At 46.4% G+C, this 15552-nt stretch overlaps 1 protein-coding gene and 1 long non-coding RNA gene across 2 annotated transcripts in view; one reads left to right on the top strand and one right to left on the bottom strand.

Annotated features, from left to right (window-relative positions):
• The window catches only part of MYL9 (myosin light chain 9), a 20942-nt gene extending 15148 nt beyond the window's left edge, over positions 1–5794 (bottom strand). Inside the window, exon 1 of the mRNA XM_090065236.1 lies at positions 5689–5794. The gene's annotated coding sequence lies outside the window, so the exon portion shown is untranslated. The remainder of the gene's footprint in view (positions 1–5688) is intronic.
• Positions 1–15552, top strand: part of LOC149856575 (uncharacterized) — a 20994-nt gene extending 5442 nt beyond the window's left edge. The window contains exon 3 of the long non-coding RNA XR_016444504.1: positions 14637–15552. This is a non-coding gene — a long non-coding RNA (uncharacterized LOC149856575). The remainder of the gene's footprint in view (positions 1–14636) is intronic.

Below are 15552 nucleotides of genomic sequence, written 5' to 3'. Positions count from 1 at the left end.
GCTCTGTGTGGCAGGGACAGTGTTTCTCTGTGCATCCTGCAGGGAGTCAGCAGGTGCTGTGTCCTCCTGACAATCACTGGGGATCCAGAGGACTGCAAAGGCTCCAGCCTGCCAGAGAGAGCCTTCACTTGAAATGCATACATCTCACCAGGCCTGATGCAAAGCCCACTGTAGTTGGTGGAAATGTTCCCAGTGACCACAGTAAGCTTTAGACTAGACCAGACCAGACCAGGGCTTTAAAAGTAACATCAGAAATGAGAAAAAGCTAGGAAAACAAGTGCAAGTTTTGTTCTAACCTTGCAAGTTAATATTATTCAAATGTCTACCCTTTGTCTGCCATGATCACAAAACAGAACAACTTAGATTGTTTCTACTGCTACATGGTTCTTGTTATGTGGATTAATTATGGTCTTTAGTGCCTGCTGGTTTGTTGTTTTGGGCCTCTGAGCAAGGTGTTTCCTGTCAGTTTGCCCCATAGCGAGGCTTGGTGTGGTTTGGGGACTGATTTGGTAACTTTCTGGCTCTTTCATTCCTGCTTCTGATACACTGCCTGTCCCAGGCATCCTGTTGGTTTGGTCAAATGAACATTTCTGTCCTGTTTTCAGTCAGGACTTACAATTTTTAAGGTGGCTTTTTAATTTGTTTGCTATGAAAAGTAGCAAAGACCTAAAGTTTCTGAACAATAAAACAGTCTGCTTTGCTGACCTAGTCCAAATGACCAGCCTTTTCCTCTACTGTTGCCACCACTGATTCAAGATGGGAGCCCCAGTGTAAAGGCCCTGTTTCCCCTCTGTCATCAACTTGTTCAGTGATGAGAAGGCCATAATACCAATTACTAGGCTGCAATAGGCTGAAAACAGACAAGCAGTTTAATGCTGTGCTGATTGGTCCAGAATGTGATGAGCATGGTGTTTATTTACAAAGCTTAAATGGCAATTAACTCGAGTTAACCTGATTGTTCTGAGGCAAAGTGTAATTTTGGGATAATTCACAGATACTTGATGTGGGAGAGTGGATTTGTGGTCTGTAAACTGTGGTTTCCTGGGAGATGAGATGCTCAAATCCCAATCGAACCTGTTATCCGTTTTTAGCACTAAGTGCCCAGGTTCCATCATTGTGTGGTCTATTCCTGCTGGAGACGGTGAAGGGCTGTTAGAACGGGGCTCCCCTGGCACTGAAAGGCACCATGCCTTGGCCCTATAAAAACAAAATGGTGTTTCACTTTCAACTCAGTGTGCTCCTGCACCAAATCCAACACATCCCCAGAAGCGGCAGCACATTAGTTGGATCCAGCTTGCCCTATGTCTGTATGGGTGCTTTAGTGGAGCTTTTATCAAATAGCTGATTGAATCAGCTTTCCATGACAGCGCAAAAAGCCTCACTGAAATGCCCAATTTCTACAGACGCTGCAGGGCCGGGTCAAACTAACACACTCCTTCTCATAAGGCGTGTTTGTTGGGGTTTTTTTGGTTTGGTTGTTTTTTTTACTGTCTGCAAGTAGCTTATGAGACTAGTGTAGACAGGCTCACAGATATGGGAAGTTAGGCCAAGACAATCAAAACTAGCTAGTAGTTTGGAGCGCTCAACTCTAGTACCTTAGAAGTGGCTAATTTTTCACAAGTAGCTTTGCAGTACTTTCTGAAGGCCATACCACTTTAAAGGAGCCTTGAATGTGGAGTTAAAAAATTCAGAGTCACTTTGAAAATGCTGGTGATAAGCTTCTAGCAGCCTGGGACTCAGACACAGCATCCTGCACATAAGCAGTGACCCACTTCCTGGCATGGAATGACCGAGAGCTCTTCTCAGCTTGGGCAGGAGAGGCACTCATCAAGGCACTGACAGATGGATTTTGTTTTCTGATAGCTTTCAGCTGGGCTATATGGAAGATGAAAAAAACAACTCTGGATAGTCCCAGAGGAAGTCCTTGCAACTTCATCTGAGCTTTGGAAGAAGACAGCGTCAGACCACACTGAAATCCCACCAATTTATATTCCTGAAATTAGTGTCCAGCACATTCAAAACCTGCACAAAGTATTATTTTTCAGGCAGCTTGTGGTCAGCACACACCGTATGCTGCTCTAGGGCAGCTCACATGCTGTAACAAGTTTTCAGAGTTTGGTGAACACTGTGACTGCTAACATTAGAAGACATGCTGTGCTGCAGGGCATAATCCAACCCCAACGCATAGTGCAGCATAAACAACCAGGTTCCTGCTAGGGCCTTTTTTTGTCCTTTGGAGCTCCACGTAGTGTTGGAGATGGGCATGACCTGCTGTGCACACCAGATGTGGTACTTTTCCCATCTTGTTCTGCTGATTGTGACAGCCACAGCAGTTATGGCTCACTTGCAGATAGCTCCTCCTGCATCTGCTGCCTTTTGCTTTTAAATCACCTGTCTCTTAACCTTCCCCATAAGTTAATGCTGCCATCTTCCATTACTGTAGCAAACAACTGACATTAGGATGTTGCATGAAGTTGTGTCTTCACTGCAGAGCTAACTCAAGTGATCAGCACCCAAGTGGGCTTAGCCGAGGTGTGAGCAGCCACATCACAGAAGCCTCCAGAGTTAGTGTCACACCAGAGAGAAGGCAATAACTCACGCATCCCTAGAACTTGGGATAGGCATGTCCCATCATGCTTTGTGCTGCATGAAGCTAAGGTGTTCTAGGATTCTTTCCCAGTGAAGTGGGGAAGAACTTGTCTTCTCCTTCTGAGCACACGGTGGTGGTAAGGAATTATGGGAAGGCACTGGAGGACTATCAACCCTAGAGTGGTTTAACACACGTCATAACTACAAAGAATGTGCACAAGAGCGAGCAGAACAACACCCAAATGTTAGGCTGTATCCTGAGCTGGGCCAGCACATCCTGCCAAATGCAACTATTCCTGGTGCCAGCATTGCTTGAAGAAGAAAATTCATGGCAGTTGCTAATAAAATAATGCCTGGGGTTGAGCTTTGCCAGAGCATGACTATTGCTCTTGAACAACCCACATAAATCACATCTTTAGAGGGCCAGGGAGGCGCTGATTTTCCTTGTCTTGTGGCTGCACTGAGTGTTATGCTACAGAAGCACCCCAAAAACAGGCATTACTCACCAGCAAGAGTGTAATATAGCCAAGTCCTTTACCCTTAGGACAACCACCCTTATTTTATGTATCCTTTGTGCATCAGGGCCTTCCACCAGCTACTGTGCTTGCAATAGGCAATACCAAATAGGTGCAAAATCTACCAGTCTGTGCTCTCCCTGTGCCTCTCACAGATTAAACTTGTTACAGCATCAGCAGGGGAGAAAGCTTCTGCCCTAGATATTTCATTTTAAAGATGGAAAGAAATAATCCTGACTTGACTCCTCTTCTGTGCCTACACGTTTGATTCCTGGGTAGGACCCTTTAGAGGAGAGGGACCTGCACTGGATTTCTGTACCCATCTGAAGTGGACTCCAAGTGTATGTCTTAGGATCAAGGATACTGATGGATTCTACCAGTCCCCCTCCTGTGAATTGCCCAGAGTCACCTTCTTTTTAGAATTCAGGAGGTTTTGGAGAATGGAGGATGAATTAGGAATTTTGGACGAGGGAAGCTCTCGTTGACCTCGTTCCTGTCATGGAGATGTTCCCAAATGCATTTTTACACTCCCCGAGAGAAATTTTGGGCCCCATGCTGGGAAGGGAACCTGGCACAGGCACTTCAGAGAGCATGACTATTTGGAAGCAAACAGCAAAATATTTAACTCCTCCCATTGGTGACACTGTGAAGATGCCAACAGAAATGGGTAAAGAATTAAACAACCAAGGCAGCAGAACCATCTTTGGTAACCTCATAATACTTGCCCTCCCTGCTACCCAGTCATGTCTAATAGCTTTCCTAGGACCATTTAACGCTCCAGTGGAGGAAAGAAATGGGACTAGAAAGCCAAACCGCTCTCAAGTTGTGATGGGACTTCTCCAAACAGGACAAAAAGCTACTTCAGGTTTAACTGAGGAAAAAGGGGAGGACTTTCTTATTTAAGAACATTTATTGCTTGTAGTTATACTCCATAGATTGTGAAGAGATCATCCAGAGAAGGCAGATGCATATGTGTGACAGGCTCTTCTTGGCTTATGCGATCAGCAAATACAACATGGGAAAAAACCAAACATTCCAGACAAAAATAAATCTTTGAAAACAGACCCAGTGGGAGGCACTAACAGCAAGCTCTGGCCCCGCAATATGGATTTACAGAGAAGCAGAAGGAAAGGCTCAGCCAATCTGGCTTATATTAGACTGAAGCAAGAACCTGTCCTCACCACAGCAGGCCCACAGTTGAGAAGCATCAACAGGAGGGACTGTCAGTGGGCATGACATGCTTAATGTCCATTGGACTAATTCTACTGCATATTAGCGCGGCTGGCAAAAACCATGCTAATGCACAGTAGATTAGTCCAGTGGGCATTAAGCATCACCTGAAAAGCATTCATCTGCGCTATTGTGCAGCGTCACCCATTACAGCGCATTAAGTTAGTACCTGTTATTACAGGCATTAACATTTAATGCACTGTAATTACAGCACATTAATGAATGTGTAGACATGCCCACTGACTGCTAAAGGTTGTATGTAAAAGGTTTAGCAGCCGGGTCTGGAACCTGCTCTGCCACCAGTGATGATGACCTGGTCTTCTCCCAGCTCTGTTATAGCCAAAGGGCCAAAATGTGGTGCCATTTAGTTCACTGGCAGGCACTTACTCATGAGAGCAGTGCCACTGACATTAATAGCACTACTTGCACAATAAGGAAAGCATTGACTGCTTATGCTATAATCGCCTTCCTGTTGCATCCTGGGAGCAACAGCACAGGGTGGGTTTACCCTGCTCTTCTCCAACCTGCGGACACTGGTGAAAATTCTCTCTTGGGAGGTGAACAACACCCAGGTTCAAGAGATTACAATATGATACACAGGCCCATTAACTCCCACCCTTCTCCAATATCTCACCTGAAAAAGTGGGAAGAGTTAAACATTCCTAACCCAGATCTAGAGATTTTCTTTCCTTCTAGAACAGATATAGACAGGACAGCAAGAAGTAACTGTGTATGCAATGACATCGCATTGCTTCCACTGCAAACACAGCAGGCAGCATAAATCCCAGCGAAACATATGTTTTCATCCAGTTGGTATCATCTCCTGAGCACTTGCTCTGGGGGCTCCTGTGGGGGTGCCATGCCACTTATGCACCCACTCAGGTCTGCATGCCTGTTCACTCCCAAGACTGAAAGAATTAACCTAGGCCAAGATCCATTTTCTTCTTCCATAACCCTGACAACCCACAGGGCAACCTTGTTATCTGACTCCAACTTTTTTTCCTTCTCTGCAAGGAAATGCTAAAAGCAGCAGAAGGAACTCTCTGCCACAACATCGCCTCCTGGCAGAAGCATTCACACAATCCATTACAGGAGATCAGATCCATCCAAAGACAGAATGTATTCCTGACCAGACCTAGTCTTTTCCTTAAGGTGTTTGGATGCTACAAATTGCTGGGTTTGAGCCACTAACTCATGTTCCTCCCTAAAACTTCTGGAAACTCTAAAACCAAGGTCTGAAAGTGATGAGATTTCTAGGGATCTCCATGAACCCCTAGATTTCATCCCTGGTACAGCCTTTCTGCCCATAGGGAACAATGCCATATGGAAAGTGAATCAAAGGAGAAGTCCTTACCTCTGTCAGAAACAGTTAAAAACCAAGAGATCCCAAAAGCGTTTCTGACTCCTGCAAATAGAAGAAATTAACTAGCTGTTTTAATCTCCCTGGCTGGAAGGAACTAGGTCATATGGCAGAGGCAGCCAATGGAGAAGGGAGTTTACCTAAATTGTTCCCACCCACCCCCAAGGATTTGGCCATACAAGGCAAAAGAATGCTGCAAGCTGTGGCAGCAGCCCAGCTGTGGGACACTGGATTTTGGGATATGAGTGCAAGGGAAAAGGGGGGGAAATAGAGGGCTCCAGAGAAGAAGATGATTCTGCCTTATATAGATGAAATGCTGACGGAAAAAGCAACAGAGGCCCTTATGCAAGGGGAGCCAACGCTGCAGTGACAAGTGCCAGCTGCTAGGAAGAGATAAAGCTTCCTTTATAAGGGTACAGGATTTCCAAGCAACACTTTTTTTTATATGTGCCTTTTAAACAAAGGCACAAAAATAAAAAGTTAGGGATCCCCTGAGCACGTGAGCAGTATTTCTAGTGCTCAGTAAGTGTATGAATTGTTACAGCTGTTTCCTTGTACAGAAAAGATGCTGCTTAGGAACAGTGAGATTTATTTTAGCTGTGAGCTCTGCTGCAGGCAGTACTCCAAAATGATTCCCTATACGGCCTCCCACTGGGATTGGCATACCTTTGTGCTCTGTTACAGGCAGAACTTTTACCCTGTCCTCTACAGCGCCTCCACGAGGAGGGGCAGTGGGGCCCGGAACTGGGATTGTATTAGCTGTGAGCTCCCACAAAGGATGAACTGCTGCATTCTTTCTTATGGTGACTCTTCCTGGTGAGGCTGGGTCTGGAGTAGCTTAGAGTGCCTCACTTCCAATTACAGTACTTATAACAGTGTGACAGTGACTAGAACAGTAACAGCTGATAGAGTCTGGATTCTGCTTGGGCAAGGGCAGGCATTCACAGCAGGGCCTAATGGACTTCTAGTTCCCAGGCAGACTTTTTTACAACCCACATCTCACTAGACTGCCTGGGACAGGGCACAACAGGGGCCGAATCTATCTATTGAGTGCATAAGTGGATTTAGGCACCTAACTGCAATGCTGCTCCATCTTGCTTGAGTCCCTGAAAAAGAGTTAATACAAAAATGTGAGCAAATCCTTCCTCCTTGCTATTTTTTGTGACTCAGTTTGCAGGATAAGGTGACAGTGTGTTACAAAAATGGATGCATCAATGAATGTCCAAGGCTTGAAAAGGATGGAATAGAGTCAAACAAGCCCTCTTAGATGCCTCAAAGGAGGAACAGTATCTGGCCCCAGGTACCCTTATAGGTCAGGTACTATACCCCTAGTCTGTGGGGTCCCATAGGCTATGCACATTAAAGAGATTGGGAAGGGTTTCAATGTGAGACTTTTGTACCTAGAATGCCATGATGTTGCTACCTGGTTTCAGCTTCCCCCAGTGCCAGCCACTGGGTGAGCAGTAAGTAGTATGAGCAAGATTCTGAGCAGCTGTTGGTAGTTAAAGCACCAAATCATCTAAGTGGGTGGGTGGACTCAGGACATCAGGACTCTATTTTTGGCTCTGTCACTGGCTAGCTGACTGTCTTTAGTTTTATGTCACTTCATCCCTGCCTCAGTATCCCCATCTGTAAACCAGGAATAATAACCTTCTTTGTGACATGTGTTGAGTTCCACTGATAAAAAGCTTTATAGAAGACCTGGGTATTATTATTACCATGTGACATCTTTGTTAAAATGATAGCTGTTGCTAGTGCCTTATCTACACTAATACTCACCCTGTAGTTATTTCTAGAAAGCTGAACCACTGAAGGCCACGGTGGGAAATCTGGGGTAAAGAATTTGTGTAAAGGAGGCCTTAGCAGGCGAGTAAACAGTGTCTGACCCCCCTCAGGTTGGGCTGTAGCATAGCTGAATACCATGGACTGTATTAATTTGGGGTATAGTTCTCTGTTCATATTCTTCTATGCCAAGGAGGAATAATCTAGAGCAGTGGGGGGCCAGTCTTTTTCAATGGTGCGCCAGAAATTAGCCCCGTACTCTCCCTGAGTACCATTCCAATCCACTGCCTCTGTCCAGTCTGCTGTTCTGTCTTCTGCTTCCTTCTCTCTCTGCCACTGTGCTACCTGTTCCCTTATAATCTGCTGTGCACCACGCCCAGAGGCTGCCCAGGCTGCTTGTGACACACGTGCCATAGTTGGGCCACCCCTGACCTAGCAGATAAGACGTAGCCTTGGGACCCAACGACTCCAGCTCCGTTCTTTGCTCAGTCTCCCATTTCTGCAGAGATCTTAGACAAATCTACTCTATGCCTTAGCTCCCCATGCTTTCAGGGAGGGTGCTGGTGTGGTGAAGTGCTGGGCTGCTACAGCTAAGCAGTAGTAGGAGAGACACCTCCTCAGTCATGTACCCCTTCCTCCTCATTAACAACTGTGCTAACCTACTGGTTCATTTGTACAAGTCCAACTTCTCTTATAACTGCATGGATGTCCCTGCTTGGGATGTCTGGATCTAAAGGCTTCTAGTCCTGAAGCTAATGGTTGAGTAGACTCAAACCTCTGTCAGTACCCTGACCTCTAGGGGTGTGTACAGAAGTGTCCTGTGCACATTTTACAGCACTGTAATTTAGAGCACTTTTTATACCACTATAAAGTTGCAGCACTCTTATTAAACATGACAGAAGTGCTGTGTTTGGTGAGGAAGAGCCTCTGATCCTCCCTGCACTTTCCAGGCTATGAAATGCGGAGAGCTCCACAATGCTTCAAATTTAATACCTCATTTAAAAAGGGTTAATTTAAAGCACTTTACCCGTTTTTAAAGTGCTGTAAAGCTGTGTACTTCTGTTAAGTTATGGCAATAAAGTGCTTTAAATGGCAAGAAAAGCAATGGGAGGCACCCATTTGACCAGTATATTACATAAAATCAAAGTCCAGAGCTGTTAGTGCTTTACCAAGATGTGAGACACTAGTAGCGTGTCCCTGCTCTGTTTTCAGCCACAGGCCAACACTGACAGGCTTCGCCGGGTCTCCTGTTTTTACTGTTCCACCAGTGACAGGGTCCTCCTCTTTTTGTTTCAGTTAGTAGGGTTGGAAGGGACCTGAGCAGATCATTGAGTCCGACCCCCTGCCATGGCAGGAAAGAGTACTGGGGTCAAACGACCTCAGCAAAGTGATTATCTAGCCTTGTCTTGAAGACCCCCAGGGTAGGAGCCAGCACCACTTCTCTTGGAAATTGGTTCCAGATCCTAGCTGCCCTGACAGTGAAGTAGTGCCTCTTGGTGTCTAGTCTGAATCTATCCTCTGCCAGCTTGTGACCGTTATTTCTAATCACTCCTGGAAGTGCTTGGGGGAACAAGGACTCCCCCAATGCCTGCTGGTCCCCCCGACTAATTTGTAAACGGCCACTAGATCCCCCCTCAGCCTTCTCTTGTGGAGGCTGAACAGGTTCAGGTCCCTTAGCCTGTCCTCGTAGGGCCTGCCCTGATGCCCCCGATCATGCGAGTGGCCCTCCTCTGGACCCTCTCCATGTTGTCCACATCCCTCCTGAAGTGCGGCGCCCAGAACTGGACACAGTACTCCAGTTGCAGCCTGACCAGTGTTGCATAGAGGGGGAGAATCACCTCCTTGGACCTGCTTGAGATGCATCTGTGGATGCATGACAAGGTGCGGTTGACCTTCCTGTCTGCATCCCCACTCTGCCGGTCCATGTTCATCTTGGCATCAATGATGACTCCAAGATCCTTTTCTGCCTCTGCCCTGACAAGAAGGGAGTTCCCCAGCCTGTAGGTATGGTGCTGGTCCTTCCTCCCCAGGTGCATCACTTTGCACTTGTCAGTGTTGAAACCCATCCTGTTTTCATCCACCCATCCCTGTAACCTATGTTCAATTGCAGCCTATTCCTCCCTTCTGGCGTGCCCACTTCCCCCCACACCTTAGTGTTGTCTGCGAATTTGAACAGGGTGCTTTTTACCCCCTTGTCCAAGTTGCTGATGAAGATGTTGAACAGTGCAGGCCCGAGGACCGAGCCCTGGGGGAGCCCACTGCCCACATCCCTCCAGGCCGAAAATGACCTGTCCACCACCACTACATCTAATCCCGCTTGCAAGGGTCTAGATGGCAGACACTGGTGTGTGATGAGTTGCAGTGCTGGGTGCCATTGTCATTTAGTCCTGTCTTCAAAGGAGATTCTGGGGTGGAGAAGGAGGAAGAGAGCAGTGGTAAATGCTTACACTAGCAGCCAACAGAAGTTTTCCTGTAAGCAGGACTCACCCATGCAAGGGAGGGCTGCTCTCTCAGGCCCTATGGGATTTGGTGTTAGTACAGCACACAGCTGATGTACAGTGATGTGATGTCTTTGTACTCAGTGTGACTAAGTGAAATGTACTGATACTATGGGAAGACAGAAGAGGCTGACGGGAAAGAAATGGCAGACCTCATTTGGTGGAGAGGTGTCTGGCATAGATTTTTTTAAGGGCAGGCCCTCTGAGGAGGCCAATGGGTAGGGTATGGGTATGGAGATGGGGATTTATATTTATTTATTTATATAGAAATAAATATTTTTGCAAAAAAAGGGTTTAAGACTGGTGTTTGCTGTGTGTAACAAAGGCAGTCAGGGGCCCCTGCTAGGGCTCTGCTGACAACTTTCCTGATGTGAGTATAAGGCTCAGTCAAAGTGCCCTGCTTCACTCCCCTCCAACCTAGTTCCTAATAGGGGCTGTGGTCTTCTCTGTTTTTACTTAGGCCTCTTTAACTGAGCCCTTCTGAGGCTCTTTGCTATCATCCACACAAAGTTCATCCTATGTGAGCTCAGATCAATAGTTTTATACCATCCTGGAAGAATCATATGATCCCTTCCTGGTCATGAGATTCACCTGGTTGCACATTTCACCTGGGTGTAGGTGGTGTAGGATCCCTTTTCGTTGGACAAGGATCACAGCAGCAGTGCTGGGGAGTATGTCCCTATGCCTCAGGGAGCACCGCAGTGCTACTTCTATCTAGGAGTGCATTAAAAAATGCACTTCAATCCACATCTTCAGGCTTATTGGTGCCTCCAGCAGCTGGATACTTTTACTGAGTGTTTGGGTTTCCAGTAGTCCTTCTTGTGGGGGAGGGCTGTGTTTTTTTTTCACTTGGCCTCACAATAGGGAAAATTTAAGTTATTTTCACTCCTTGCTTCTTATCTCCCTTCCAACCAGCATCTGTTCTCATGTGTCAATAAGATTTAACAGACCAGTGATGCAGGCTCTGATCTGTCTGGTTGGAAGCTCTGGCCACTGCATTTAGCTGTAACAACTCAGTCCTGGCACTGATACTTTCCAGGAGCAGTGGGGAGCCGGTCCTGGCTGATCTTCTTTCAGGAGTGCAGCAGTTTTCAGGCATCTCAGCTTTCAGGCATCTGGTGCCATTCTACAAAATGGCGACTGTTTCCAGTTTGGGGAGCTCTGAAGTCCTGAGCTGGGATTTTCCTGTATTTCTCCTTGCAGTGCAAGCTCCACCACAGCTGTTTACAGCTCAGGGGAGCTGGCGGGGACTGGGAAACTAGGGGTTAGGAGACTCCCATTGAGTTGGTAGTAGTTTCTCACCCATATTTCTTTCCTGTCGGTTGACTACCTCTGTTTCCTACCTTTCATCTCCAGAAAGGTGCAAATGTGGAGCCTGATCCTGCAGCTTCATTCAGTCAGGGGAAAGAGGTAGCTAGATGCACTCCTAGCTAGACATAGCATTCCAGCAGGAAGAGCCCAATTGCATTGATATCCAGAAGATTTTGCAGGATCAGGCTGTGTGAGGTTTTGATCCTGCCAAATGCATCAGTTCTCATGGTAGTGGTGAAGGGTGCTCAGCAGCTCAGAGGATGAGCCTTAGAGGCCATATAAGAAAGGTGCTGGGAGGAGGAAGGGTGATGTTTTTATGCCTCTCCAAATGTTTATTTTTTTTATGTTTGTGGTGTTTTTTATGGTGTTTATGCCTCTCCAAATTGTTATGTTTTATGAAGGGTGGTTTTATGCCTCTCCAAATTTTCGAAATGAAAATGTCATCAGCGTGGGATCAAAGTCTAATGGCAGTGGTGCTCAAATTTCCAGCACTGCAGGCAGGATGAGTGGCATGGGGCAGGTCCGTGGACTAGGGGTCAGTCCATGGGTCTGATCCCATGCCTCAGCCTGACACACAGGGCCATATCATCCAGCCTGCAGGGCTCCCCATGGATCTGGAAAGTTGGCAGTGGGGGGCAGTGGCAGCCTTAATCACTGCAGTGCTGGAAGCCAGATTTGGCCTGCGGGTTGGAGGTTGAGCACCACTGCCTTAGGGCATGGTCACCCAACAGGTTCTTGTGAGGTAAAGGAAAAACACACACCTACTGTTCTATGATGATTGTCCTTCTGAACACTTTCACCCCCTGGAAAACAAACTCCTGGCCACCCAGCCTCTGCCCGAGATCCCATGCTGCTCACCAGGCATCTTGTGTGTTGCTTGAGCTCCCAGGGCCCCAATCCTTCCCAGGAGCCTGCCAGCATGCTGCTTCTCCTACGAGCCAGTCTGGGCTTCCAGCGCCTTGCACACCAAGGTGGGGGATGGTATATAAGTTGAGTATGAATTTTAGGAGGTAAAAATTTGTCTTCAAAACTCTACTTATATACCATGAAATACAGTAATCCATGGGCAGTTACCATGGAGTAGTTAGGATACAGCAAACCCTTTTATCTTGCAGTAACTTGTTTCAATGCCCATGCCCTTAGACTATTAACTTTTGGCAGAGTAGATTTGCACCTTATAGATTAACCAAAGTGTGCTGAAATGAGCTGCTGAAATGAGCATCAGCCCATGAAAGTTTGTGATATGTCTACTTTGGTTAGTCTGTAAGGTGCAGATCTACCTGCCTTCTACTTGACTTCAGACTAACATGGCTAACTATGCCTCTCAGTTTTTTGGGTCAGGGTTGTCTGGGTTGTATGGGTGTACACACAGTACATTTACATTTGTGTATTCCACCCTTACCCCATTTTTAAAAGGGGCAGATCCACAATGAATAGCTCTACACTAGCATAAGTTATTGGAATCTGATATAGTTACCCCAGGAAAAATCTGGGGTAAAATTATACCTGCGTAATTGATACTACTGTTGGTATCTGGCACTAGTTTTTGTTCCACGGAGTGAGTTGCTCACCTCAGATACAGATACTGATTCCCCTCACCATCTAGTGGTAAGGACTGTAATAAGGCTGTGTACAGAAGTTGCTTTTTTGCCATTTAAAGTGCTTTATAGCCTTGCCTTAACAGAAGTGCACAGCTTTACAGCACTTTAAAAATGGGTACAGTGCTTTAAATTAACCCTAGTTAAATGAAGTATTAAATTTGAAGTGCTGTATTTTATAACACTTTAGCAACCTATGGCACTTTAAATAATTTCTGTATGCTGGTCACATTTCTGACCAGTGGCGAAGCCCCAGGAGGCTGCAGAGCATCACCTGCCGCCTAGCCTGGAAAGTGCAGGGAAATCTCAGAACCCGCCCCTCCCCCCAATACTGCACTTCTGTCATGTTTAAGAGGTCTGTAACTTTATAGTGATATAAAAACTACTCTAAATTACAGCACTGTAAAACATGCATGGAGCACTTCTGTATTCAGTGCCTACTGAAGCAGCTAAGCCAGGAGAGACAGTTGTCTGTCTGCTGCCGACACCAGTGAAATTTGTATCTGTTTATGAAATCGATGTATGGTAAATTACACCAGGATTAACATGTCATGCATCTAGGCCACTGTGGAATCTCAACTGGAATGATGTAAGATCCTTTGAAGGGGGTCACAATGCCTGGCCTCAATGTGATGAAGTAACCTCCCTGCAATTGCCCTAGCATCTAGTAAATGAGAGATGCCCACAGCTGCTCCTCTGGGGACTTCTGCTTCAGCTTCTCCACTTCGCCTAGCAGCTCCTGTGCTGACTGTCCCCATGCTCTGAGCATTGCACTCTGTTCCAGGTGGATGGGCAGATGCAGGGCCATGGACCTGCACTTTGCAGCCTGGCTCACCCCAGCTCTTGCCCCCCACCTCCTTCTGTGTTCCCAGGGCTAATGGGAGGGGCTTGGAGGGCAGATAGAACAAGTGAGGCACCAAAGGAACAGTTTTGGCAGCAGGGGCTGTGCTTACCCCCTCAGGTGCAAACCAGGGATAGGAAGGGGGCAGCTAGTGGAAAGAGCGGGGCAAGGTGGGATTATGTTCTGCCCCATCTGGCACTAGCTAGATTCTAGTTCAGTGATTCCCAGCCAAGATGCCACTAAATGTAGGAAAGTTATAAAGCGGGGCTTGGAGGATAAAGACTGAGAAACACTGATCTAGGGCTGATGTGTCTGGAGAGTGCCCAGTGCCACAGTATCCTGTTTCAACCTATCTCAGCTAGGGTTTCAAGAAGCTTCTGAAATACAAATAAGTACTAATAGACACTTACCTCCATAGAACAAAGTCAATTGGGTAAGATGCAGTTATATAAATAAAAACATATGTGGGCAGAGCACTTCTAATCCTGTAAGAGTTTCACTGTATCTTTAAAGAAAAGTAATCAGAGTCTTCATCTCATGATTCAGACAAAAGAAACCACCTCCACAAATGCCTGTTACCACATTGGGCACTGATTTGGTACTAACAGAATCAGAGGGAAGAGAGCTGCCTATTGAGTCAGTGTAACCACTTCCTGCCAAACTAAGGGCTTTCTTTTGAGGCTTCCTAGCCAAAACAGTAACCGGGTCCCAATGCTGATTCACTTGAAAAATCTCCCAGGATTCAGCTTGAGAGGGGTGCAGCAGCTAAGCCTTTGCTTTGCCCAAACCCCAGGTATGCTGAAGCTGTTGCTAAAGAAAGTAAATATTTTAACTTCATTTAAAGCACAAAGAACTCTGGAGTGGGTTGACAATAAAAGCCATTCAATAGATCACTGGACAATTTCATTTCAGATAAAAGGGGCATTGCTGGAAGATGAATCAAGTGGACAGAAGCTTCAATGAAACACACAGTTGCAGCCAAAAACCTGTGTAATTCCAGTAAGCAGTGCCCTAGACTGAAGAAAGCTCTGTGTGGCGTGGGCCTGGTAGAAGAGCTGCATGGCAGTTAATCATTATTATCCCTTGGCTGACCATGGTCTCCAGCCAGGGGTGGGAGGAACTCTGGGATCCAGTCTTTATCTCTCTCAGCTGCAGTGTCTTTGTGAAGTTTGAGCTCAGTCCTGTGGTTTTGCTATGAAGTTTGCTCTCAGTCTAAAGGAAGAAAAAATCTTAAGGAAAAATTAAACTCAATGGTGCCACCTTGTGGGCATACAGAACAATTCTGTTCCAGTAAGGGAAGAAAAAGAGCAACTGGAAGGTTGGCACCGAACGCAGGGCCTTGTCCCAAAGCTACTCATCAAACAAAGCTCCTGGAACTTCACTGGGAGTTTTGTTGGAGAGAGGATTTAAGGACTGGGCCTGCAGAGCAAGCGCTTTCCTTCTGAGCTGCACAGCAGTTATCTCTGTCTCGTTCCAGCTATGGATTCCCGGCTGGACGGCTGACTGTGTTGACTACACGGAAAGAAGAAGGGAAGGAGAATTATGTGGCAGTGCTGTGGAGAGCAGTGGTGCTAGTGGAGAGAGCACTGGAGTGAGTCTCAAGATTCCTGGTTGGCCTAACACTGGTCTCCTGTGCCTCAGTTTCCCATCTGTAGAATGGGCTCCTTAGTAAGCACCTTGAGACTGACATAGCACTTTCTGTCACTCAGAGACCATGTTATTATTTTGTTATATTTATTTCTATAAGACTGCACATTTTATTGCTGCTGTGGACTAAGCACATTGGGTACACGAAGATGTTCCTTACATCCTATCACACTCTCCCCCC

This window comes from Crocodylus siamensis, chromosome 10 (genome assembly GCF_052110815.1).
Source record: "Crocodylus siamensis isolate JL-2025a chromosome 10, ASM5211081v1, whole genome shotgun sequence".
Classification (NCBI taxonomy): domain Eukaryota; kingdom Metazoa; phylum Chordata; order Crocodylia; family Crocodylidae; genus Crocodylus; species Crocodylus siamensis.
Note: the sequence above shows the minus strand (reverse complement) of the source record. Positions and strands in the feature narration are given on the sequence as shown.